Below are 26,887 nucleotides of genomic sequence, written 5' to 3'. Positions count from 1 at the left end.
TGGCCCAGGATCGGACATTGTTTCGTTCTGCTGTGCATGGGGTCGCTATGAGTTGGTTCCGACTCGATGGCACCTGACAACAACAACAACAACAATCAGCTGGGGTGGTGCTATGGGATAAGCACAGGGTTTATGAGTTGGAACTGACTAAATGGCACTAAATAACAAATAACTAAATAATAAACTAAATAACAATTAGCTGGTACCACTAAAAGCATAAGGAGCTCTGGTAGCGTAGTAGTTACGAATCAGGCTGTGAACTGCAAGGTCAGCAGTTCGAAACTACCAGCCGCTTCACAGGAGAAAGATGAGGCTTTCTACTTCTGTAAAGATTTACAGCCTTGAAAACCCTGTACAGGGTCATTAGGCGTCAGAACCGACTCCAGGGCACACAGCCACCACCACCACTAAAAGCATACATACAGAGCTACAGATAGGAAATCCAGAGGAAATAACTGTAAAGACCTCGTCCACACACACACACACACACACACACACACACACACACACACGTGTTTTATCTTTTACATGATTAAAAAGTAAATCAGAAAATAATTTTATAATTTTTAAGCCTTTATTGTTAAGTGCTGTCTAGTCTATTGTGACTCACAGCGATCCTGTATAGGGTTTCTGAGGATTAGCTGGTGAATTTGAACCGCCAACCTTGTGGTTCAAACTGACCTTGTGGTCCTGTGTGTTATTGCACAGGATGACACCAAGCCTTTATTAGTACAGTTCAAAACTAATTAGACACATTATGAAGAGGAACACATGTGGGCAGGTAGGACCCAATCAAGACTCTGATGTTTCAGCTTGGTTGGGCTTCAAAGGTCATGTGGTGGTAGACATTGTTGATCTCTCTGGCTTTCTGACAATATGCTTTGAAAGAGATTATCGTACATGTTAATTGTAGTTTTGTGACAAAAGGCATGTCTTAAGAAGAGTTGAAAAAGCATCAAAGAAACATAATCCCATTGTGTTTAATTGTTGTTGTTAAGTGCTGTCGAGTCGGTTCCGACCCATAGCCACCCTGTATTGGGTTTCTGAGGAGCAGATGGTGTGTTTGAACCACCGACCTCGTAGTTCAAATGGCTTTGCAGCCTGGCGCATTAACCCACAGGGCCACACCAGGACTCCTTGTGTTTAATAGTCACTATAATAAATGGGGAACAGATTTTAACTTCGCTCTTAGGAAGCAACTGTAATTGAAACTAAAGTCAACAAATAATTTATATACTTGAATCATAACTGGTGAATGGCTTATAAACTAGCTTCTCTAGTTTTTTTTCACAGAAACCTAAAATTTTAAAACTAACCACTTAAAGTTCAGGAACAACAATGAAAAATGGTGGTGAAAGGATTCATGGGAATTCCAACAATGAGACAGGCCAACAGTGAAATAGATACTACGTATATAAATGCATTTTGAACACCTTCCATTACTGTCTGAGAGCTACTTTGCATGAAAAAGAACTCTAATGTATTTAACGTTCTAATAAAAATGCCAGTTCAATAGTTATTATTTTTATTTGTGTACATTTATTTATGCCAGTAATAGCTAGCTTAGAAGAATAATCAACCGTTTACAATTCAGTCTAAATAGGTAAATACTAATGACAGTGGATACTAACAATTCCAAAAGAGAAATGAAATTGAAAGAGAAATAGCTAGGAAAGAAATACAGAAAAATGTTACTAGATTGATTTTTTCCTAAGATCTCACAACTAAAGTAATTAAAGAAATTAGTTTCTAGACTTCTGTGAAAGGAAGAACTCAGAAATTACTATTTGGGTCTATGGATGGCAGTTAATACATGTATGTGAAAATTCTGATAAAGAAATAAAGCATGTCTCAAGCAGTTAGTTGCCTTGTAAAGAAAGAATAATCAAATACGAATTCTAAAAATTTATTTCAAGTTAATACTAGGTTTAGAAAAACAAACAAACAGAAAAAATAAACTGTATTCATTTAACTCGGTTACAACCGCCAGTCCCAAATAAGTGAAAATAAGGCAAGTTGCTTTCTTAAAACAATGACATTACCAAACCAAAACGTACTGTGTATTTTGCTTAACAATTTTCAGGATCTAACCAGATTTTTTTCTTGCTTCTAAATGGATAAGAGGAAATGTTTAACCCCCATTGTAGTGCCACAAAGCAGGGCTGATCACCCTGGGAGGCCCGGGAGGTCTGAGCGGCTTGGGATTGGCTGTTGGGAGCAGGACTTGAACATTTTACAGCACATGGTCCAGACACTGCCAGAGCTTTTATCTGCAGAAATGTGCTGGGATGGGCACTTTGTTCAAGATGTTTCTTTCGCTCCTGGAGGGGACCAGTCAACAGGAAGATAAGTTCATTTGTAAGGTAATATCTGTGCTTATTTCTGAGCAGAGGGAGTTGATGCTTAACTATCTCGCTCACTTGCACTGATTGATTTTTGCTCTCCTCTTGGGTATCATATTAACGACTTGTTTATAACTGCAGCCAGAATTAGACTTGTATTTCAATGGTACAGCCTTGTCTGAAGCTTATGTTCTCTGTTCATTGATTCGGTTTATTCCATCCCTTCCTGGTTAGTGGAGTCTGTATCAAAAATCAGTATCTCTCACAAAGCTTGTTAAACACTGAAAAGAGGGACTTCCCAGGGATAGTGACAATCAGGTTTAGCTAAAATATTTTCAGTTGCAAAGTGTGAACACATTTTAAAGGAAAATAGTGTTGGTAGGTTTCTGTTTGCTATAAAGGTACAAACCCATAGGGTGTGTTAAACATACCATTTCAATATATTTGTCATTCTTTATGTAGATATTTATTGTTAATAGTCACATGGACCACTTTTATATTACTTTAAATAGTTTTCCAGCCAGGCCTTCATTCTCCCTTATTTATTACATTCTTGTTTTTTCTTAAGAGTTTTATTACATTCTTGTTTTTCTTAAGAATATTGTAATACAATACTTGTGCAAAGCGTGGTAGAAACTTTATTCATGTGCTTTTGATTAAAAAGAATATTCTGTAGTCACTTTCTATACCCTGACTTGACAGTTGCCCTCAAGTTTTCTGTATTAACTCTCTCTTGTAATCCAAAGAATTCAGTGGTCAAGAGGATGAGAAAAACTGGGTTAGGGCCACATTAAAAAAAATATATCCTAATTGGGGAAAAAACAAACCAACCCTAATTGGATTTATTAGCTTTAGCTTATAAAATATCTTCAAAGACCACCTGTAAAATTATATGCCATTTCTTAGTTGTTTGAACTTCATGAAATGAAATTTAATATGAGTCTACCTGTGTCTATACTAAAGCAACAAGGCTAACATACTGAAACCAAAGTTTGGCACTCTTGGAAACAACCCTAAACATTCTCATTATCTGGTTTTTATTATAACTGGACAAGGATGCATGTGTATTGAAAGATACTCTATGACTTTCCTAGGGCAGTGTTTCCTTTCTGTTCAGCTTTTCCATGGATAGTAACGAGATAGCATGGACATCACCATAAAAATACCCTATGTTCTCAGAGAGTGCTTTACAGTCTGGGTGATCGGTTTGATTGCTTAAGCACTCTTTGTAGAAAGGGCAGGTCTCATTCTCTCCATTTTAAGAATGAAAAAGATGAGCTCCAGCAAGATTGAGTTCTGTGCCCAAAGACACCCAGCTAGAAATATGCAGAGCTGAATTCTGGCCCAGTCATTTGAACCAGTGCCTTTTCTAAAATACTGTGTTGGCTCCATGTGCTCTTTGTTTGCTTTAATGATCAGACTGTTTGAACTAAGCGCTTCAAGAGGAAGTCTATGGCAACAGCTGGCGTTAGGTAGATTAAAAATAAAATCAATCCCAGTGGGCTGAAAGGGGCACAACCAAGAGAGAAAGGGAAGGGAGAAAAGATCCCAGAATAACTACTGTTGTTAAAAGATGTGAGAATGAACACAGTGTGATTCCTGTGGATCATGAGTCCCTTCTTTCCTCCCCTTCAAACCAGTGCCCATCAACCCTTCTGTTCTGTTCTCCCTCACTCAGGGTTTCTCTGGTGAAATTTGCTGTGCCTACTTTCTTAGTTATCTACTGCTGCTGCGACAACAGAAACACTGCAAATGGTGGCTTTATCAAACATAAATTATTCTCTCTCAGTTTAGAAGGCTAGAAGTCAGGATTCAGGGTGCCAACTCTCTGTCGGGTCTGGAGGGTGCGGGCTTGGTGTTCCTTAGAGATCTTCATGTGTTTTAGCATCTAACGTCCCCTGGGTCTAGGAGGTTCTCAGTGCAGAAACTCTGGGTCCACTGGGCATGCTCCACGCCCAGCTGTTCTTTCTTGGTGGTGGTAGGCCCCTCTCTCTGTTCCATTCTCTCTCCTTTGATCTTTTTGAATATAAAAGGTGAGGCTGAGACCACACCCTAGGGAAACTTCCCTCACACTGGATCAATTCAAGGCTGTGACCTGTGTCCCATCCTGTGAGTGTCAAATTATTAATTATATAATTTATATATACATTATTGCTTGGTTAGTCAAATTGACAAGTATTTTAGGGTACATAATTTAATCCTTGATAGTCCATCCTTTGGCCCCCAACTTTTTGTGACCTTGCCACATGCAAAACACTTTAACCGTTTCAGCTCTCCTAATTCCTTCTGAGTCCTGGTGTGGCGCTATGGGTTAATGCGCCAGGCTGCTAAGCCGTTTGAACTGCAAGGTTGGCGGTTCAAGCTCACCAGCTGCTCCTTGGAAACCCTATACAGGGTCGCTATGGGTCAGAATCGACTTGACAACAACAACAATTCCTTTTGAACCCTTATCAGCATTGCCTTCCACATCCATAATTCAACCAACCATCTCTTGAAGGTAATCTAGGGTTTTACTATTGGTGGTGGTGGTGGTTGAGCTATGGGTATGACCCATAATGATCTGATTCAGATGCATAGTGACCTTGTACAGGGTTTCTGAGGCTGTAAATCTTTACAGAGGCAGAAAGCCGCATCTTTCTCTTGCGGAACTGCTGGTAGTTTCAAATTGCTGACCATGAGGTTAGCAGCCCGACTTGTAACCACTACACCACCAGAGATCATTGTTGTTGTTGTAAGTGTCATCGAGTCGATTCCAACTCACAGCAATCCTGTATAGGGTTTCCAAGGAGCAGCTGGTAAGCCTGAACCACTGACCTTGCAGTTCAAACGACTTTGCAGTCTGATGCATTAGCCCACAGCACCACACCAGGACTCCACCAGAGGTCCTCAGGCACCTTAAAATTCTTCCGGCCTTTACCTTTAACCAATTCCAAAACCGCTTCCGTATTTGAGGTATCTGTTAGAGCAGCACCCTACTGTCCTGGTCCCAACTCCAATGTTAGTTATCTAGTACTTCTATAACAGAAATACCATAAGTGGATAGCTTTATCAAATAGTCGTTTTAGGAGTTTAGGAGACTAGAAGCCCAAATTCAGGCCAGCAACTCTAAGGGAAGGTCCTTCTCTTCCTTCAGCGCCTGTGGAACTAGCTTGCCTTGGAGAGCTCCATGTTGTCATGGCATCAGTTCCTCTCAGGGACTAAGAGGTTCTTAGCACAGAGACCCTAGGTCCAAAGGACACACTCAGCTCCTGGCTCTTCTTTCTTGGTGATACTGAGGTCCTTCTATGTTTTGTTTAATCTCTTTTCTATCTCAAAAGGGATTGACTCAAGAAACAACCTAATCTCACTATAAAGTGTATCCTGCCTCATTCATACCATTGTTGTTGTTAAGTGCCATCGAGTCGGCTCTGACCCATAGCGACCCTGTACAGGGTTTCTGAGGCTGTAAATCTTTATGGGAGCAGAAAGCCTCATCTTTCTCCATGGAGAGGCTGGTAGTTTCGAACTGCTGAAAGGTTCGCAGCCTGATTAGTAACCACTATGCTACCAGAGGTCCTTCATTCATACCATAGAGGTTATGACTGTGACTCAGCCAAGTTGACACATATTTTGAGGCGTCACAATTCAATCTATGACACTTAGTCACTACCAAACCCATTCCTTTGAGTAGATTTCTACCCATGCCAACTTGTTAGAACAGAGTAGAAGTGCCCCATAGGATTTCCAAGTCTGTAATCTTTATGATCTTGGCTAAAAGCAGAGAATATCAGAAAGATGTTTACCTATGCTTTATTGACTATGCAAAGGCTTTCGATTGTGTGGATCATGACAAGTTATGGACAACATTGAGAAGTATGAGTATTCCAGAACACTTAATTGTACTTCAAGGAATCTGTACCTGCACCAAGAAGCAGTTGTTCGAACAGAGCATGGGAACACTGAATGTTTTAAAATTGGGAAAGGTGTGCGACAAGGTTGTGTTCTTTCACCATATTTATTCAACCTGTATGCTGAGCAAATATGAGAAGCTGGGTTCTATGAAGAAAAACATGGCGTCAGGATTGGAGGAAGACTCATTAACAACCTGCGATATGCAGATGATACAACCTGGCTTGCTGAAAGTGAAGAGGACTTGAAACATTTACTGATGAAGATCAAAGAACACAGCCTTCGGTATGGGTGCATCTCAATGTCAGAAAAACAAAAATCCTCACCACTGGACCAATAAACAACATTCTTATCAATGGAGAAAAGATTGAAGTTGTCAAGGACTTCATTCTTCTTGGATCAACTATCAACACTCGTGGAAGCAGCAGTCAAGAGATCAGACGACATATTGCATTGGGCAAATCTGCTGCACAGGAACTTTTTAAAGTGTTGAAGAGCAGAGATGTCAGCTTGAGGACTAAGGTGCACCTGACCCAAGCCATGGTATTTTCAATAACCTCATATGGATACGAAAGCTGGACAGTGAATAAGGAGGATCGTAGAAGAATTGATGCCTTTGAGTTGTGGTGTTGGAGAAGAATACTAAAAGTGCCACAGACTGCCAAAAGAACCAATAGATCTATTTTGGAAGAAGTGCAGCCAGAGTGCTCCTTGGAGGCCAGGATGGCCAAACTTTGTCTCTCATACTTTGGACATATTGTCAGGAGAGAACAGTCGCTGGAGAAGGATGTCATGCTGGATAAGATGGAGGGTCAGAGGAAAAGAGGAAGACCCCCAACAAGATGGATCAGCCAGGTGGCATCATTGATGGCGTCAAGTGTGGCAGCGGTGGTGGGGTTGGCCCAGGATCAGACATTGTTTCGTTCTGCTGTGCATGGGGTCGCTATGAGTCAGTTCTGACTCGATGGCGCCTGACAACAACAACAACAACAATGTTTATGAACTGCCACATCTTTCTTCATGGAATGACTGGTGGATTTGAACTGCTAACTTTTCAATAAGTAACTGAGCACTTAGTCACCGTACTACCAGTATTCCCTTCTAGTCAACACAGGTCACTGGTTATTACAAATAGAAACCTAGGGCACTTTCTCCATTTATGATATTTACATTGTTTATTTCCAGAAAATAAGTCTTCTCTTTGTAATACCTATGGCCAAGACTTTGTGTTTATCTCAAATGTACTGAGTATTATATTTATTTCCACTAGTAAGAAGTTGCATACCTTTGTCATGTGTTGTTGCTGTGAGTGCTGCAGAGTCAGTTCTGACTCACAGAGACCCTGTTTAGGGTTTTCAAGGAATGGCTGGTGAGTTTGTACCACCAACCTTTGGATCAAACCTACCTCGCAGTTGAGTGCTTATCCTACAGTGCCACACCAGGATTCCATGTTATAGGAGCATTCTTCTTATGCTGACGATTCTTACTTTTTAAATAAGTGTGTTTTTATAGTTTAATTCCACTACAGTTTCAACTCACTTCTCTTTGACTTTTCAGACTGTGCACTGGCCTTCATGGTTTCTTTCCAGTTTGATCAGGAAATTTCATGGAGACTATACTTACTTGTGTTGCGTAATTGCCTTGTTCTGAAATTCAATTAACTCCAACTCTACGATTTCCCACAGTGTCAGTAAAATGAATAAGTTTGTTAGAATACACTTTCACCTGCTTCCTTCTGTTGTGCTCAGTGTGTGCTGATTAATAATAAAGTCTTCTTTATTATAGCTGTCTTTGGTACCAACATACTATTCAGATCAGTTCTGCTAAGTTGCTGTGTATAAGATCATTAGACATTCAACTAGTAATTATAAGATGTACTTTTTAATATTAACACTGTATATTGCATTTGAATATAACAGGAGTGTGGCACTGTTGGATAAGCACTAGACTGCTATCCGTTAGGTAGGTGGTTCAAACCTATCAGTCGATCATTGGAAACCCTCTACAGGGTCGCTATGAGACCTGTAACAAGATGCATATATATGTGTAGTCTTCACAGATCTTTACATAGACATTTGCTTAACTTTTAACATTTTTTAGTTTTGTTTTTATTGATGAATATAAAAAGAGTTAAAATTACCCATACATTCTATACCTAGACATCACTGTTGTTGTTGTTAAGTGCCATCGAGTCGGTTCCGACCCATAGCGACCCTAGATAGGGTTTCCGAGGAGCAGCTGGTAAACTTGAACCGCCAACCTTGCAGTTCAAACAGCTTTGCAGTCTGGCACATTAACCACAGTGCCACACCAGGACTCCTAGACATCACTAAGTAACATTAAAAAAATAAACGCAATCACTCTGATTTAAAGATGTGGCTAGTATATAAAGGTGCAACATTATTAACATAAAAATTATTCCCCTCATGTATTTTCCCCTAAAGTAAATGCAGTTATCAGTCTGACGTACCTTCCAGAAATACTTTCCATGCATATTCAATCCCAAACTGATTTTCAAGTTAACATGATTATCTAATCACTTTGTTGAATGAATTTTTGACCAATATTGGTAGATGCTCTATTTGTGTTAGGCATCATTCTAGGCATGAACAAAACAGGTAAACTCCTTGTCCACATGAAGCTTATGTTCTGGTGCACAAGACAATAAGCAAAGAAATTAAAATGGCACTTAACAACAACAAAGGAGAAAGCTAAAGCAGGAAAGGAATGGGAATCTGGATGGAGGATACCAGTTTGGACAGAGCATTCAAAGAAGTCCCCCTCTGAGAAGATGACATTTGAGGAAAGAAGATGACATCGAGAAGGAGATGAAGGAGCAAGCAATACAGATAACTGGCAATTTGGGCGTTATCTGCTGAGGGAATTGGAACATCAGATTAAAACTTTAAATTTAGGGAGAAAGTGTTTTTCTCAAGATGTCAAAGAGTGTTATTTTTTCTGGTACGTCACCCACAGTGAAGAAAGGAGAGGTAATTCATTTAAAGTGGTCATCTACGCAAGTCGGATACCACGTCGTTTATAGAATCGAAAGTCTCGTTCTTGATTATTCTGAGAAAAAGGAGACTCAGGTCAAGAGTGAGAGTACTTCCACCTACTCAGAGAGCACACCATGGCAATCCAAGAACTCCCTGGTTACACAACCCACCTTCATCTTTGGGCCTGAAACTGCCAAGAATTTTTTTTTAGAGGTGGGTTGGAAAAAAACGAATGTATTTTCCTCCTTTCCCTACAAAGATTATTTCCCCAGAATCATCTTTTTGGTAGTAGTTGTTAACTGCTGCTTTCCTAGAGAATATGACAATCGTGCTTGAATGTAGCCACCGCCTTTCTGTCAGTGTCTTCCTGTTGTTATTTGACAATTAAAGCCTCAAGACTTTGGCTTATCTGGAACTCTGTTTAATGATTGTGATCCTGGCTAAGGACTAGGAAAAAAGCACCAAATTTTACATCCACAAGAGTTCAAAGGCAGTGGACATTTCTTTGGTTTATTTGGACACAGAACATATAAAAATAGAATAATAATTAATTTGCCTCACTAATGATTTTTTTACTACTAAACCCATTACCAGCATGTTGATTCTGACTCCTAACAACTCTACAGGACAAAGTGGAACTGCCCCTAGGGTTTCCAAAGCTGTCAGTTTTTTTGGAAGCAGACGGCCACATGCTGGTGGGTTTGAACATCTGACGTTTCATTTTGCACCTGAGTGCTTTAACCACTGAGCAATCAGAGCTCCTTGTGTGCTACTTGTTGTTATGTGCCGTCAAGTTGGTTCTGAGGAGCAGCTAGTGGGTTTGAACCACCAACTTGTGGTTAGCAGTCCAGTGATGACTGTGCAGCACCATACAAGGACTCCAGTGTACTTCGGTTTTCAATTTCCCTATGTGGAGCCCTGGCATGGCGCTACGCATTAATGCGTCGGACTGCAAAGCCATTTGAAATGCAAGGTCCACCATTCAAGCTCACCAACTGCTCCTTGGAAACCCTATACAGGGTCGCTATGGGTCAGAACTGACTCGACGGCACTTCACAACAACAACAATAAGGAGTCATGGTATGGCTCTGTGGGATAAGGCACTAGACTGTAAGGTCAGTTTGAACCACAAGGTCAGCAATTCAAACTCACTAGCTGCTCCTTGGAAACCTATATAGGGCTGCTATGAGTCAGAACTGGCTCAACAGCACTCAAAAATAACAAATACCTTTTATAAATGCACTTGCATTTTTCCAAAATCGAAGCTGATAGCCTTGTCCCAGACTTCTATACCCAAGCCAATCCCTCTTCTTCTAACCTGCTGTATGTATCCCTCCCTCCCTCACTGCATGTCTCTCTATTGGGGTGCTGAGCCTGTTGAAAAGTGGCAGTGTCTTTACTGAGCACTTCAGATAACCCTATCAAATCATGTATACTTTTGTAGAGTCGTGTTCTTGCTAATTTGATTCCATCCATATTTGGCATGTTTTAAACCTTTCTAACTAAGGTTGATGTAAAGAAAGCATTATTGTGACAGGGAGAGAATGGAAAGAAAAGCTTTAAGGAAAAAATATTCCTTAAAGATGAAGTCATTGAAATAAGAAATCACCACTAGATAAAGAAGGCCATGTTAAATAATTAAAAGCTATGAAATTATACTGTGTGCCACCACTGGGGCCAAGCCATTAGCATCTCCTCCAGAATATTGTAGAAGATCTTTGTCTCACCTGTACTTTGTTTCAGCCTCTTCTCAACAGACTGCCCCATCCTTTAACAAAGAAGTCAGGTCATACCGCTCTTCTGCTTAGAACCCCTCAATAACTCCCTGTCTCACTCAGGATGAAGACCTTGCAATCTCTGACTTCATCCTCCTTCCTCACACCCCTCAGTCACCATGAATAGCTTCTATTCCACAATGATGGGCTCCTACCTCAGGGTCTTTGCATTTGCTTGGAACACTCCCCATACACACCAGCGAAGCCTCACCAACTTGACTCTCACACGAACATCTTTCAAATCTTTCCTGAAGTCACACTGTATCAAGCAAGGTTTTCCCTGATAATCATTTAAAAATTGTAGCCTCTATGCCCCTTCATAAGGTTTTCAGTGACTAAATATTCAGAAGTAGTTCGTCACTCCTTCTTCCGTGGCAACAATTGTGAAGTTGGCCCAGGATTGGGCAGTGTTTTGTTCTGTTGTGCATAGGGTCACTGTGAGTCGGTACCAACTTGATGGCACCTAACAACAATAGCAACAATAACACCCCTTTGGCAGAAGCCCTGGTTAGTGTAGTGGGTTACGAGGCCAGCAGTCTGAACCTACCAGTTGCTCCTCATGAGAAAGATGAGGTTTTCTGCACCCATCAAGATTTACAGCCACAGAAACCCTATACAAGGTCGCTATGAGTTGGAACCAACTCCACAGCACACAACCACCTCCACCACGCCTCATCCTCTCACCATACTTAATTTTTCCCATCTTAGCATATTATATTTATTTTTTTTTTACTATTCTTCTTCATCCACTGGAATGTAAGCTATATGAGGGGAGGAATTTCTTCCTGTCTTAGTTACTGTTATCTCCAGTCCTGGTGTAGCACTGTGGATTAATGCACTGGACTGTAAGGTCAGTGGTTCAAGCTCAACAGCTGCTCCTTGAAAACCCTATACAGGGTTGCTGTGGGTTGGAACCAACACGATAGCACTTAACAACAACAACAATCTCTAGCACCTAGAATAGTACCTGATGTATAGTAGGTACACAACAAATGTTTGTCAAATAAATGAATGAATTATGCAAATGTAATTGGGGGTGAGATCTGGTGGCATAGTGGGTTAAGCATTGGGTTGCTAACTGAAAGGTCAGTTAGTCACTCTAGCAAGCAAGATGAAGCTAGCTGCGCTTATAAATATTTACAGTCTCAAAAACCCTGTGGAGCAGTTCTGCTTTGCCCTATAAGGGCCGCATTGAGTTGGAATCAACTTGATGGTAGTGTGGTAATTAGAGAAAGAGAGCTAGATTCTCTAAGAATATTGAAAGTAATCTGCAAATCTTCACAATAAAATAACCTGTGAATGGAAGTAATGTGATGTCTTCACAGCTCCTGACCACTGGCAGGCATGTAGTCTGGATCAGCTGAAGGGGTTGGTTCATAAGAAAAAGACCTTGGAGGCTACTAGTGCCAGGCTTGAATGCAAATGATACTGAGGATGGCAGTGAGAATCATGCGAAAATAGAATGGAGTTAGAAATGGAAATTGGTTGTTTGACTTTCAAAGTAATGATTTTCAAAGCAAAGCAATTGAATAAGGGATACATTAACAAAAACTCTGGGTCTCTGATAATGCAAACTTCATTTACATTCAGATCTCTGCAGTTTTTCAAGCTCACTGATCCAAGGTCAGAGGGTACTTGTATTAGCATAGACCTCGCTTTGTTAATGCACCTCTGACTAAACCTCTGAATTCCTTATTGTGATGGTGGCCTTCCAATGACAATAAACCAAGCTCTCATAACACCAGTGACATTTATAAAGCACTTTGACAATTCCTAAATGAATTGTCCCCGGAGACCTTAAGAAATAGGTCAGGATTATTAACCCCATTTTGTACAGAGAGGAAGTAATTTGCCTAACGTCACCTGGTAAGCTATTGAACTCATGATTTGATCGCTTAATTTATAAATAATGGTTCACTAAATACAGGTCACGTTATATGAAAGATGCCCTATTTTTATATGGATGGCTTCATATTTGGATTTAACCGTAGTTAGGGGACTTTTATCATCTGAATCTCTTAGTAATCCAGACTTCTATAAAACCAAGGGTTTCATTATCTTAAATCAGAGATTGATTTAGAGACCCGAGACATCTGAGGTCCCCAAATCATTCAATATTGGCCAAAATTAGGACACACTGCTTAGATACTACTGTGGCAGGCTTAGGTATGGTTGGAGCCCTCCAAAGCCATACTTTAAATCCTGTTTGAATTGCTTTGCTTTTTTTTTTTTTTTAAAGTTCAGAAAGCTCCATTGGGTTCCAAAAATCAGTATAACTAGAATTGAAAACCAATGCTTGCACAATCAACTAAGAAATGGAGACAAACTTTCCATTTGGAGGTCTCAGGTGCCAACAAATTTCATTGGAAACACAGGATAGCATCACTGAAACTGTATCCGCAGCATATTTGAAACCCACTTTATTTTATTCCTCTCTCCTGCCAGAGCAGCGTTATGAAAAGACTTCAAATTCAGTTCAATGAGCCTGTCAGATTCTCAGGAAGTTGTGAGGAAAATTAAAAATGAGGCGACTACTTATAAATTCATGTCTGGATCAAAAAGCGGCTTGAAAACTGGAACATGTAAAGAAAATTTTAAAACAGAACTGACTTGCAAAGTTTGAAAACTGACAGTAAAAAAAAAAAAAAAAAAGTCAGAAAGGAAATGTCTAGTCTTTACCCAAATGTTTGAAAGTTTTGCGAAACCTTTCTTCTTATAATGAGCCTTTTTATTACTGCTAAGAAAGAAAAAAAACGGTACAATCAAATGATACCTTCAATTTTTAGGATTTTTTTCCTCCCCTACCTTTTAAGAGATGTGCATTCATTCTCTTCTGCTGTTTCTAATCTGATTTATTGTATTTTTAATCTTTGTTTTATCATGTGAGATATTATTTATAACTTCTCCGAGAAATATGAACTACACTTTTGATATTGATGGGCACTTTTGCTGGGTATTTAAAATAGGATACAAATAACTTGTATCCAATTATGTTAAAATTAAAAGAGCTGTGGTAAGTCAGTGGTTAAGCATTTAACTGTGAACTAACAGGCTGGTGATTCAAGCTCGTCAGTGGCTCCAGGAGAAAAGACCTGGCAATCCACACCCATGAGATTACAGTCTAGGCAACCCCACAGGGCATTTTACTCCATCATATAGGGTCACTTTGAGTTAGAATTGACTCGATGGCATACATCAACAATGTGTTACAATTGGTCAGAACTATGTTCTACATCCTACCGTGGTGAGTAGCGTCTGGGAACTTAAAAGCTCATAAGTGACCATCTAAGGGGCAGTTCTTGGTCTCTCCATGTGCAGAAGAAAGAAGAGTGATGAAAATTGAAGGTGCTGGGAATCAATTAGTCCAATGGACCAATGGACATGTGGACATCAGTCTCCACAACTCTGAGATCAGAACTAGATGGTACCTGGCTACCACTACCAACTGCTGTGAAAGGGATCACATTAGAAGGACCAGATAGAGGGACAGAAACCATAATTTTGAGAACAAGCCTCAACATTATATATAAGATAAAACTGGGCCTACTGGTCAGAAAAATGCCGGAGGAACCTGAGACTATGGACATTGACCATCCTTCGGTTCTCGAAAACAACTCACCCTTGGGCCCAATTTATAGCCAAGTAGTAGATAGGTATATAGGGGGATCAACAGTACTAATAAGGTATGCTCACCATGGAATAGTCAAGCATTCAAAATCAATAAAGCAACATTTACGGAAGGACACAGTTGAGAAGGGATGGGAAGGTGCTTGGAATGGAACTAGGAAGTACAGGGAGGAAGCAAGATGACTGTTGTTACAGGGAGGGGATTGCAATCATTGAGCTGAAACACAGTGTATGGTTTTTTGAGTGTAAAGCTGATGATCTTGTCTGCAAAGCTTCACTCAACTCACTTTAACGAAAAGCTTAAAAAGAAAAAAAAATTGGTCAGACCACAGTACAAAATTGGTAGAACAATTGAATCACTAGTTCTTAAACCTTAAACTTTATCATGAAGTAGTTCTTGAATCATGATCTTAAATATTAAACTTTAAGACCTTTAGGTGGTTAAGTCTCAAACAGCAATGATGGTAGCAGTCTCTGCAGTGTTCTGTAGTTCCCATGACCTATGGTACCAACAGGGCTGCTGTAGTTTATCATAAACTGTAGCTAAAGCACACTTGGGAGCATTACTCTGACTACATATATTGCATTCTTATGGTAGTTTAAGCAGGAAAACGAATTGACAAGTCTGAATTGTATAATGACAATTTGGTGAAAAGGTGAATCATGCTGATTATAGAGGTCAAGTCTATACAACTTTGCTGGACTTTGAAAGATAGACTGGAATTGTACTCTGTTCTGAGGCCAGATTTGCTCTCTGCGCAATTAAAAGTGTGATGTTTCCTACTCCTATTTTTATCCAAAATTTGAAATACACAGAAATGTCTGTCACTTACTTAAGGAACGTTTAAGTCTGCATACATTAAAATAGTGAGAATGTGGACAAATCAATTATATACAAAAGTAGAATTTTTCTTATTACCATATATATCTGCTCTTAGCATATAGCATTTTTGTTGTTGTTAAGTGCTGAAGAGTTGGTTCCAACTCACAGCAACTTTGTATAGGGTTTCCGAAGAGCGACTGGTACGTTTGAACCGCCAACCCTGCAATATCAGGCAATGTTTATCCTATAGCATCACATCAGGACTCTCACATTGTGCAACCTGAACTTTTATTTTTGACAGTCTATATTAGCATTGATATTTTAAAGGAAGAAATTCTATGTGTGTATTTGACTCTTCAAGTTCTTAAATATAAATAAAATTAAGCACCATATTAATTAGTTTCCTCCTAATTACCTTGTGAGTAAAGGACACTTAAGAAATGACATTTTGTAAAGTCTAGTATACTCTTATCTTTGACTAAATTATTTTCATTACATTTCCCTCTGCCCTTATCCCTACCACAGCATTCACTTTCAACAGTATTGATCAGATGGTGGGCAACATCATTTTTCCAGTCTTAATGCTTTGTTGTTGTTGTTGTTGTTAAGTGCTGTTGAGGCGATTCTGACCCATGGAGATCCTGCATAGGGTTTCCAAGAAACAGCTGGTGAGTTTGAGCTGCCAACCTTGCAGTTCAAATAGCTTTGCAGTCTGGTGCATTAACCCACAGCGCCACACCAGGACTCCAGTCTTATACATAGCGACCCGATCCTGTATTGAGTTTTCAAGGATCGGCTGGTGGGTTTGAACCACTGAACTTGTGGTTCAAACTGACCTTGTAGCCCAATACATTATCCTGCAATGCCACTCCAAGACTCTGTTTTAAAATTAGAGCAGCAAAAAGTATTTTTTTTCTAATCAAACCATTCCCCTCATACCCCCAGCCTTCTGAAATTACATCAGTGCCTTCCCATTGCTCTTAAAATAAATACTAAAAGACCGAAGGGTCCTGTGCAGCTTGGCCTTTAGGCTGCTTCAGGGGACCACGCCTCCTTTCCCCTGCCACACCTGACCCCACTGCCCCTTCCTCAGCTCTGTTGCCCAGATCTCAGCTCACCCACGGTTTCCTTAGGGAAGACTGGCCTCCCTACCTATGCCAATTTCCACCGTCACGTACTCCAGGAGCAGCACATGCTTCTGCCTTAACTTTTCTAAGTTGTTATTTTAAACTTTTATCTGAGATCATTTCATCAACAAAGACCCAAATTTTAGAAACTTCACAACATTAAAGTTTCTTCCCAGCTCAGGAGCAGTCCAATGCTGGTGATCTGGGCCAGAGGGTGGAAGGAAGATGCTCTAGTGGTCATTCTTCAGACCCACTGACAGAAGCCATACCATGTTACTGTCATGGTCACACTGGACAGCCAGCCAGCCGTAGAATGAGAACAGGGGATGGAAAAGACACACTTCTTCAACGTCTGGGAAAATTGGTGCATATTACCTCCCTTACACTTCCTGACCTGACCTAGATACAAGAGGAGCTGGAAATGTAGACTGTGGACACAGCCACTCTACATGACAGAAGGGAACGTGACTTGTTGGTAGATAGTTGTTACTGCCACACTGAATTTGTAAGTTTCTATGTGGTTGGGCTACTAACCGAAGTGGTTGAAATCCACTCTGTGGGAGAAAGCTGAAGCTGTCTTTAAACATTTACAATCTTGGAACCCCAAAGAAGTAGTTCTTCTCCATGCCACATTGTCACTATGAGTCAGAATTCACTTGACAGCAATGGATTTGGTATTTATAGTTATCCACCATTCATCTCCCAGCTTGTCACACTGTAGTGGCTTGCTTGTTGCTGTGATGCGACCAGTCTTTCAAATATCAGCAGGGTCACCGTGGAGGGCAGGTGCCAGGAGAACTATCAGACTAAGACTCAGAGTAAAGGCCGGTGATCTACTTCTGAAAATTGTTGTTAAGTGCCGTTGAGTCAGTTCCAACTCATAGCGACCCTGTATAGGGTTTCTGAGGAGCGGCTGATGAGCTTGAACTGTCGACCTTGTGGTTCAAACTGACTTTGCAGTCCAACACATGAACCCACAGCAGCACACCAGGATGAAAATCTATGGATTGCAACAGAATATTGTCTGGAATAGTGCCAGAAGATGGCCCAGGACCAGGCGATGTTAAGATCTGTTATACTTAAGTTGAAACCAACTTGATGTCAACTGATAACATTTATAATAATAGCCGTTCCTCCTATGAAACTATCAAGTGTACCACGAAACATTGCAATATGATTTCCAGTGTGCTTACAGTAAGATGGAGTATATCCAGCATGCCACAGATCAATGAATTTGCTCACTATTCGATATTTGTGTCTGTCTACGAAGGAACAGATGGTGGTGTCACTTTAGACAATCAAAAGCTTATGGGGTGATCAGTGTTCAGTCTGTTTAATTTGACTTATTAAGGGATCACTGGTTCCATTTCTCTGAAGTGTGAAGCATGATACACTGGGCTCACCTGCAAGTGTCCATCAGTATAGATACCTGCCTTTTCCCCATGATGACTTTGAAGAAGTGTTTATTATGAAGTTAGTCCCTTGTCCCAACATGTCCCAACAGTCTCACATGTAAGCTGAACCTGATGGTAAATTTGGTGTCAGAGTCAGGGCTAAGTTCTGGTAAAGGTTGTTCTTCAGGATGCCACTTGATTGAGGAGGTATTAGTTTAAGAATATGCTTTCTGGGCTCAGATCAGCCTCTCTGCCTTTTAAAATAATTCTGTTCTAGACTGCTGTAACAGAAAAACTGGGTTTCAAGATGACTATGGCTCTCTGCCATGCCAAGCTGAGATAGGGACAGAAATACTCCAGAGAAACCAAAGATAAATGCCAATTTCAACAGGGTTTGCCCTTTTTTCTCCATTAACTGATTACAAATAGACACACACACACACACACACACACACACCCATTTAGTCCAAGGATCGTGTCAAAAGCAGGAAGCAAAAGGGAAAAAAAGCAAAAGGGAAAGAGTTTAGGATTAGTCTGTGATTTTCATACTGGTTAAATCCCTGGAGAAGCATATCATACTTGGTAACTGGAGGGTTAACACAAAAGAGGAAGACCCTTAGCAAGATGGATTGACATAGTGGCAGCAACAGTGGGCTCTAACAGCCCAACAATTTGAAGATGGCGCAGGACTTGGCAGTGTTTCGTTCTGTTGTTCAGAGTTAGGGTCGCTATGAATCAGAACCAACTTGACAGCACCTAACAAGGTTAAAAAGAAAAAGGTTGTAAATTACTATTATTTAATAGTGATAAAAGAACAGAACAAGTTTGCATGCTACAATAGATATATATTATTTTCTTACCTGTAAACTTTTCATAATTGTTGTTTTACAAAATATTTCTTAAGTATACATATACTTTTCAATAGTGCAGATAGGATTATGCTTCCTGCTGGTTGGGCTAAAATTTTCTTCATAATTTGCCACAGTTGAGAATGAAATTGTTTTGAGAGGTCATTGCTTGATTTTTTTTAATGTACTTTTCACTTTGCTGAATCATCAATTAGGCCATTTTTTAGAACTCTCACAGGAACCAAATAATGAAACATTTTCAGTGCCTTCACAGTTGTGCCAGAAAGTACAAATTAAAAAAGATTGTAAGCCATTTTGCTTTTTACCTAACAGAGTTTTGTAATAACAGATTTTCAGTTTTATTGCATGTTAGGGATGCTTGTTTTAAAGCAAAACAAAACAAATCCAAAGTCAATTTAAACGAAAGCAAAATCCACCCACAGCCCCCCCACCCCCCACCTGCCCCACAAACACACACAAAAAATGCATGCCAATCAATAGTTCAGTTTACGGTGTTGCAGTTAGGAAAGTCATCATTTGAGTTTTCCGTAAATGGCTCAGGCAAGTATTATACCTTTTTGAATTATTGATTTTTTTTCTGTTCTGTACCATTGAATGACTTTTATGATACTAGGTTTCATTATGTGTAGTGTGACCTTTGAGGTTCTTACATTTTTCATCTAGATGTTATTCATCTTTTCTGAAAGCTACTTTAAAAATATATCAGATCTCATCTTGACTTTTTGACTCAGGACTGGTTTTACTTAATGGGATAAGTTGATTGTATTTTGTTTAAAAACAAAAATTAAACTCTTACTTTGTTATGGGAAAAGTAACCCTTGCCAATGATGTATTACCCCATTCTGATGACATAAATGCATTTCGGAATACTGAAAGCCTGCTTCCATAGCTGTCAAAGTAAGAGTAATGAATGGAACAAAAGTTCATTCCCCAGAAATGTTTGTCAGTAATGCAATTAACACCAAGTCTTTTGGTGGTCCTTGCAAAGGTTTGAGGGTTTAACTCATCACAAGGAGATTACAACGGTGGCAGTTTCCTATCAATAATATCGTAAACAAGGAGGAAATCATTTCCCCACACGATGCCAAAGAACCATGTTGTTGCTAGTCGCTATTGAATTGGCCCCTGACTTGACTGACCCCAGGCACCTCAGAACCAATGCTCCCAGTCCATGCACTGTCCCCGTAATCTGCTGAAGATCTGAAGGTCATGATCAGGGGCTTGCCATTGGCTGATTTTTGGAAGCAGATCATCAGGTTTTCTTCCTAGTCCAGCTTAGTCTGGAAGCTCCCCTGAGACTGGCTCAGCATCCTAGCACCATGCAGGCCTCCACGGGCACATGGTGGTGGCCACACATGAAGTCCATTGGCCAGGGCTGCCTATGGAAGGTGAGAATTCTACACTGAACCACCACTGCCAACCTGTACGAAAGAACATATGCGCTCCTTCCAGAGCATTTTGCCTTGAATTTAATTATACTAAAAATGATGAAAATTTATCAAAGGTACCACATACCATGCCAGAACTTCTTCTTCCACACCATTCTTGCTCCTTTTCTGAAACATTATATATATAATTTTTTTTTTCCAAAAGTGCATTTGGCAGAGAGGCATAGAAACGATGCTGTAGGAAGGAGGTTTTGGAAATCTCTAAACCATCGTCCCTGGGGAGGGGGTGATGATCGGAGCGCCACAGCTCAGGGCTGCGGGCTGCCCACTGACAGCTGCAACGCTCTCCTCTTGCACACCATCCTGCAGCTTTCCAGCCCTGGATCTGTCTCCTTGCCTGATGCCTCTACTTCTTTACTCACCGATGCCTCAGTCTGGGTCTGATCACTCAGCCTCTTCTTCCCAGGCCATCCCTTTAACTTTCAGTGGTTCTCTCCACCTTAAGGTTCATCCTTACCTTCTGTAAGGAGCCACAGGTGAAGTAGAAAAAGCACAGACAGACATGGTTGTATTCCAGCTGTACCAGCTCAGGAATCCTGGTGGTGCAATGGTTGAGTGCTTGGCTGCTAAAGAAAGGTTGGCAGTTCAAACCCAGCAAGCAGCTCCACAGGAGAATAACCTGGTGATCAGCTCCCCTAAAGATTGTTGTTATTGTTGGTAAGCGCCATCGAGTCAGCTCTGTTTCATAGAGATCCTGTATAGGGTTTCCAAGGAGCAGTTAGTGGGTTTGAACCACTGACCTGAGCCTAGCAAGTAGTCCAGTGCTTATCTTACTTACAATGCCACCCCAGGATCTTCCCTAAAAGGTTATAACCCTAGGGTGGTTCTTTTCTGTCACATGGGGTCACTATGCCTTGAAATCTACTTGGGCAGCACCTAATATCAATAATAACTACCATCTAGCTGTGGATTTCAGTTCTACCTCTTTGTCAAAGAGATAATGACACTGATGTCATAGAATTGGCGTGTCACCTGTAATAGCATGCACACACGGCATGGGACATAACAGGAGTTCATTAAATGCTAGTTTTCTTATCTCTCCATAAGGTAAAAAAACAGTAATTGATACCTGTCTTCAGATGAGCTGTTGTTGATAAGTGCCATCAAGTTCTGACTCATAGCGACCCTGTATAGGGTTTCTGAGGAGCAGTTGGTGGGTTTGAACCGCTGACCTTATGGTTCAAGCTCATCTTATAGTGCCATAGCGGGACTCGCTCCTCAATATTTAGTTGTAGCCTCGGTTGTCTGCAATGCACATTTTCCACAATAGATTCCTCCTCCACAGCTATGTAGTGTAGATACTTCAGACACAGTATAACTGCATTAGTGGGGTACGAAACAGTTGAGGAGAAGAATCCCCTAAAGAGCTTGGTTCAGCAAATTAAAGTACTCATTTAGTTTCTATTGATTTAATCATGGGCAGAAGTTTAGTTTTGAAAAGATGGTAAGAAGGACAGCATAGGCTACTCTTGGGGGTTGTCCATCAGCCTGATGGTGATATTTTGGAGATGAAGGATGGCAGGGCACCCAGGAATGCTTGGATTCTTCACTGCCTCTGAGAGTTCCCAAGAGAGATACTTGTAGTGGGGACACTGACCAAACAAAGCCTGGTGTAAATACATTATTAACGGAGTCGTTGGTCTCAAATCCCAATGCAGAGCTCCAGTGCACTAGGCTAGAACTGGTGATAAGCTCCTTGCCCTAGTGAGGTTAGCTAAATGACAGGAAGCCAAGGAGGCCAGTAAGCATGTTTGGTTTCCCTTAAGTCCAAACTCACCAGTCACTCCTGGGAAATTCTATAGAGGGTCGCTATGAGTCAAAACCAACTCAACAGCACTTAACAGCAAAAACAAGAATCACAAAATCATCCCATTAATAAAATAGAAAAGTGTACAGTCTTGTCAGATGTCATGACCCGATCAGTGTTTCTTAACCTTAAATTATTTCCATCTGTGTATCCTGATTCACTTTGGAGAGTTGTCTAATGTGCCCTGGTTGGGGATGCGCTTAGAGATGAGATAGGAATTAACTCTAGAAGCCAAGAATCTTGTATGAGTGGGCTTCAAAATGTTTGTGGAAACAATCCATTATCTTTTCATTTCACCGCTTCACAGACTTTTTGAAGACCCCTTGTGTGCTTGCTGAAACACCCTTAACCAGTCTTCCTTTCCAATCTGGATCCTCTCTCAGCCATTAAATGCATGATTGACAGGTTTTATTTCCTCCTGACTAATTAACTTCCGTAAGGAGCTCTGGTAACGTAGTGGTTATGAATCGGGCTGTGAACCTCATGGTCAGCAGTTCGAAAGATGAGACTTTCTGCTCCTGTAAAGATATACAGCCTCAGAAACCCTGTACAGGGTCGCTAAGAGTTGGAACCAACTCCATGGCACATAACAACAGCAACAATAAACTTCCATGGGTCCCCATTGTTCCCAGATTGAAGTTCAGACTCATAAGTGGTTGATGCACAAGGCCCCTAGCTCTGGCTCCAAATTCCCTCTGTGGCTGCCTTTCTGGCCACCACTCCCCACCCCACCTCTGCCCCATGCCTTGTGGGTCATTTGCTTTACTTGCCATTACCTGGACACGTCACCCACTTTGTCATTGCCATGCCCTTGCTTCTGCCAAGATGCCCTTCCTGCCCACCTTCAAGGTTCAACTCAATATTAATTCCTGTGGAAAGCTTTCCTTGATGATCCCTATGTAGAAGTATTTGTTCTTTCCTCTATAGTCTCCTAATACTCTCTTTACACATACTGCATTGTATATCATTGATAGTAGTTCCATCTGGTTTTTGTCATCACAGTGTGAACTGAGGTCCTTTGGTAGGAAAGATATTTATTTTTTATGCTTTGTTTCCTTATTTATCCAATATATGACAGCTATCCAGTATTCAATGTTTGTTGATTTCAATTGTTAATAGATAGTTGTTGTTTGTTGTTAAGTGCCGTAGAGTCAGTTCTGACCCATAGCGACCCTGTGTAGAGTTTCCAAGGAGCGGCTGAGGAACTTGAACCACTGACCTTGCAGTTCAAACTGACGTTGCAGTCTAGCACTTTAACTAACCCACAGCACCATATCAGCTGTGGCACTGTGGGTTAATGTGCCAGACTGCAAAGCCGTTTGAACTGCAAGGTCAGCGGTTCAAGCTCACCAGCTGCTCCTCGGAAACCCTATACACTTTGGGTCGTAATCAATTCGATGGCACTTAACAACAACAACAACCATACCAGGACTCTAATATATAGCTATAGCTTCATATTCTTGTAGGCTGTTTCCAAAATACCTCTAGAGATTATTTTATTTAAGGAAATCTTTACTACTACAAAACTGGTTTCAATTCCAAGGAAGAAATTTCACTAACTTCCACAAAGTTAACATTTTCCCTTGATAAAATGCCATTGTCCTGATGTAGTAAAAATGTATTAGTAGTGCCTTTGCATTAGGTCTTTCTCTTTTTTTGATTAAACGTTTGTAATGTAATAGGGAAAGTATTTTTACAATACATGCATAAACAAAAATGTCTAACATTGTTGCTCATCTTTTTTATTTTGTTGATAGAATAATTTTGCAATTCACAGTTGTCCTAATATCTGAGTGTAGCCCAAGACTTCCTGAATTGACAGTTGTTTCTCTGCTCTGAAAGGTTCTTCAGAACTTGATAGTATGACTTCTGTTTCAAGAAATACAAGGTCCAAAAAGCCACAAGTCCTCCCTTTAGAAAATCTTGGGTGTCACTGAATTGATTATTTCAAAATGAAACTTCATGTGCTCAGCTGTGATTGTCCTCACCCACGCTGTCCTTTCCTGGCTAATTCCCAGCTGGAATGTTTGCACAGAAAACACTGAGGCTGAGGAGAGGAGAAATGGTGACTAGAGCCGTTGATGGCTTATGCTCTCCCTATCACACCCAAGTTGAGTTTTCTCCTCAGATATTGGCTGTTTCCATCATCTCTTCAGGACCCTGATGGAAACATGGGCCTCCTCAAATAAAGTCAAAAGAATTCCTTTGCTACAAATTAAACACTTAAAATAATAATAAATCCACAGACAAGAAATAGTTCAGCCACACTGAATATATACATACAGAAAGACTACTCTATTCCCCTACACTGAAAAGAGGATTCAGACTGAGGATCATTAAGGTGATGACCAACAGAATTATGTCTGTTGTCACTTTTGACTGAAGTCAGAGAGATACTACTGAGATACTGCTACTTTTTAGCACATCTACTTGTAGTTTGTCATTCCCTGCTTGGCTCCTCTGTACTTGTCTTTCCCATCAGGATCTTAGTCGGAGTTACTGTATTGACAATCTGCTGTGATTGACGAGGACTGTCTTGTTAACATTTTCTCCCACTTTTCAACCCCCAGAGCAATGCTAAGAAGACCTTTGGTTTAAGGAATTAAAAGGAAGAATAGCTTCGTCCGATAAGAAGGCACTCTTCAAAGGTAGGACTTTGTCTTTTTTAAGAGTTTAAATTATTTCTTCCCTAACAAAGGGAATTGTACCATGAAATGATGTGATTGTACCATATTATTCTGGTAATTAATATTGTTTTCAGACAAATGTCTTTTCAAATATGGTGAAAAGACAGGATACAGGCATATAGATACAAAATCCTCAATCACCCTACTTGTGAAAGAAGCTGTATTAAATACATAAGGAAGAAAACCAGCCCTTCTTGACCCTTCATAGTAACAAGATTTTTGTTTTATAAAATCATGAATGATAAACTGCAGAACATAAACAGGACTGCAAGTAAACAGTATGCTTCTGAAGGTACTAAGAATTGCAAATTGCAGGGAACCATTTCCAAGAATGTTCTTTTGATCCAACCATGTATTAAAACTAGAACTTTTCTTGTCTCACAATAAAGTCCAATTAATACTAAAATCTGTTTCAAAAGTTTAAATATGACTTTGATTCGTGTTTTCTACTTTGTAAATCCCTTTCCCACCCCACCGCTTGATGTCATTCAGACTTATCAGCTCTAGAACAGATTCTGTCAGGCCTGTGGTGCCTTCTAAAAGGTCAACTATTATAATACTAAATTCGATGAAAAAGATCTTACTTGGAGATCTGGAACACAGTTCTGAGAACTGTATCTTAACCAATAATGGCCCTCCTAAAGCATTTCTGAGAGAGTGATTGTTCAGAAAGTTAGATCTCTACCTCATTTGGTTTCATTGAACAGATAAAACAAAGGCTCATGGACTTGGGTTGAGAAAAAAAGATTGCAACATTTTGTGTCAGGAAAATGGTCCAAGCATGTTGTGCCTTGTCCCTGAGAATTCTTAAGTTGCTCCGTTTAGATGTTGCCTTGTATTTAAGAGGAAATGATCCATGCCTCAGTTGAATTTATATCTGTTGTGTTGCACTGATACTGATTTCATGTGACTAACTTGTTCTTATGGTGTTTCAAAATTCCATCAGAAATCCTCAAATGAATAACCTGGAAATCAAGAAATGTTACTTGGAAATCAAACAGCACACATTTTGTTCTTATAAAGTATCTTGCTCCATCTGTCTTTCCGGGACATGGAAGTCTGTATGCATATATACCACACTGCAATTAATAGAGGTCAGGAATAATTAGTAATGATGTTAGGTAAAGTGGCTTACCAAGAAAGTGACATGGTGTCCCTTTAAGATCACAGCAGGGCATCTGTCAGACAAGGGAATACTCAGATGGTTTCAAAGGGAGTTTCCTTGGCTGTGTGTATTATATTCTCTTTCATTCATTGCAGGAGAGTCATTTGATTTAAAACCTCTATCTTCTAAAGCAACAAGTGAAAAAGGTTCAATTCTACCGTTCTCAGTGCATACTTCATACTGATCTTTTTTGGGTAGTCTTTTGTTGAGTGAGTAAAGTGAACTTTTCGATGGCAGGCAGTATGAAAGCCACGTACACATTTCATTTTATCTCTGTGAATGATTTAATCTGGTGGAAACTAAATACTATGTGTTTTCCCTGTTTCCACATATTATCCCCCTTGTCTCCCAAAGACTTGCTGAAATATCACAAACATCGAATGCATACTTGTATTCAGTGTCCCTAGGCTATTCAAGAATTCAGTCTGACATTAAAATAAGAAAGTGTTTTTGTGGCTACTTAGAAGGTTCTCTAGTCTTTCCCACATTCACCACTGTACTGAGGTACCCCCCAGAGGATAAGAGCAGCTAAATGGTGGGCTGTGGTTGGAAACCTCCACCACTGGTCCTCAGCCGTGTCTCTGGGGAACATCCTGCGTCTTCTGACCGGTGTCTGGCAGAAAAAAACTGTGTTTGCCTTTGTCATTAATGCTAATGTGGAAAGTCTCTCCAAGAAAGATAAATCTGCTTTCTACCTGAGTTAAAAATCACAGATAGTTGAATTTCAGCAAGCAGCCAGAGTGAGGATGAACATCCGTGAAATTACTGCATGTAACTGATTTTCTGCTCGGGCTACATGTGTGAGTTTGGCTCTGAAAAACAATGCCATGGTACAACTTAAAGCTTTTATTTGACCTTGGCAGGCTATGAACAAAGAAAACAATCTTGTAGGTTATTGGAATTGTTTACAGAATGTTTTTTGGTTGATGGTGTTAACAT

The sequence above is a fragment of the Chrysochloris asiatica genome, unplaced genomic scaffold (assembly GCF_000296735.1).
Source record: "Chrysochloris asiatica unplaced genomic scaffold, ChrAsi1.0 scaffold00032, whole genome shotgun sequence".
Taxonomy (NCBI): domain Eukaryota; kingdom Metazoa; phylum Chordata; class Mammalia; order Afrosoricida; family Chrysochloridae; genus Chrysochloris; species Chrysochloris asiatica.
The sequence above is the reverse complement of the archived record's forward strand: the minus strand, read 5'-3'. Positions refer to the sequence as shown.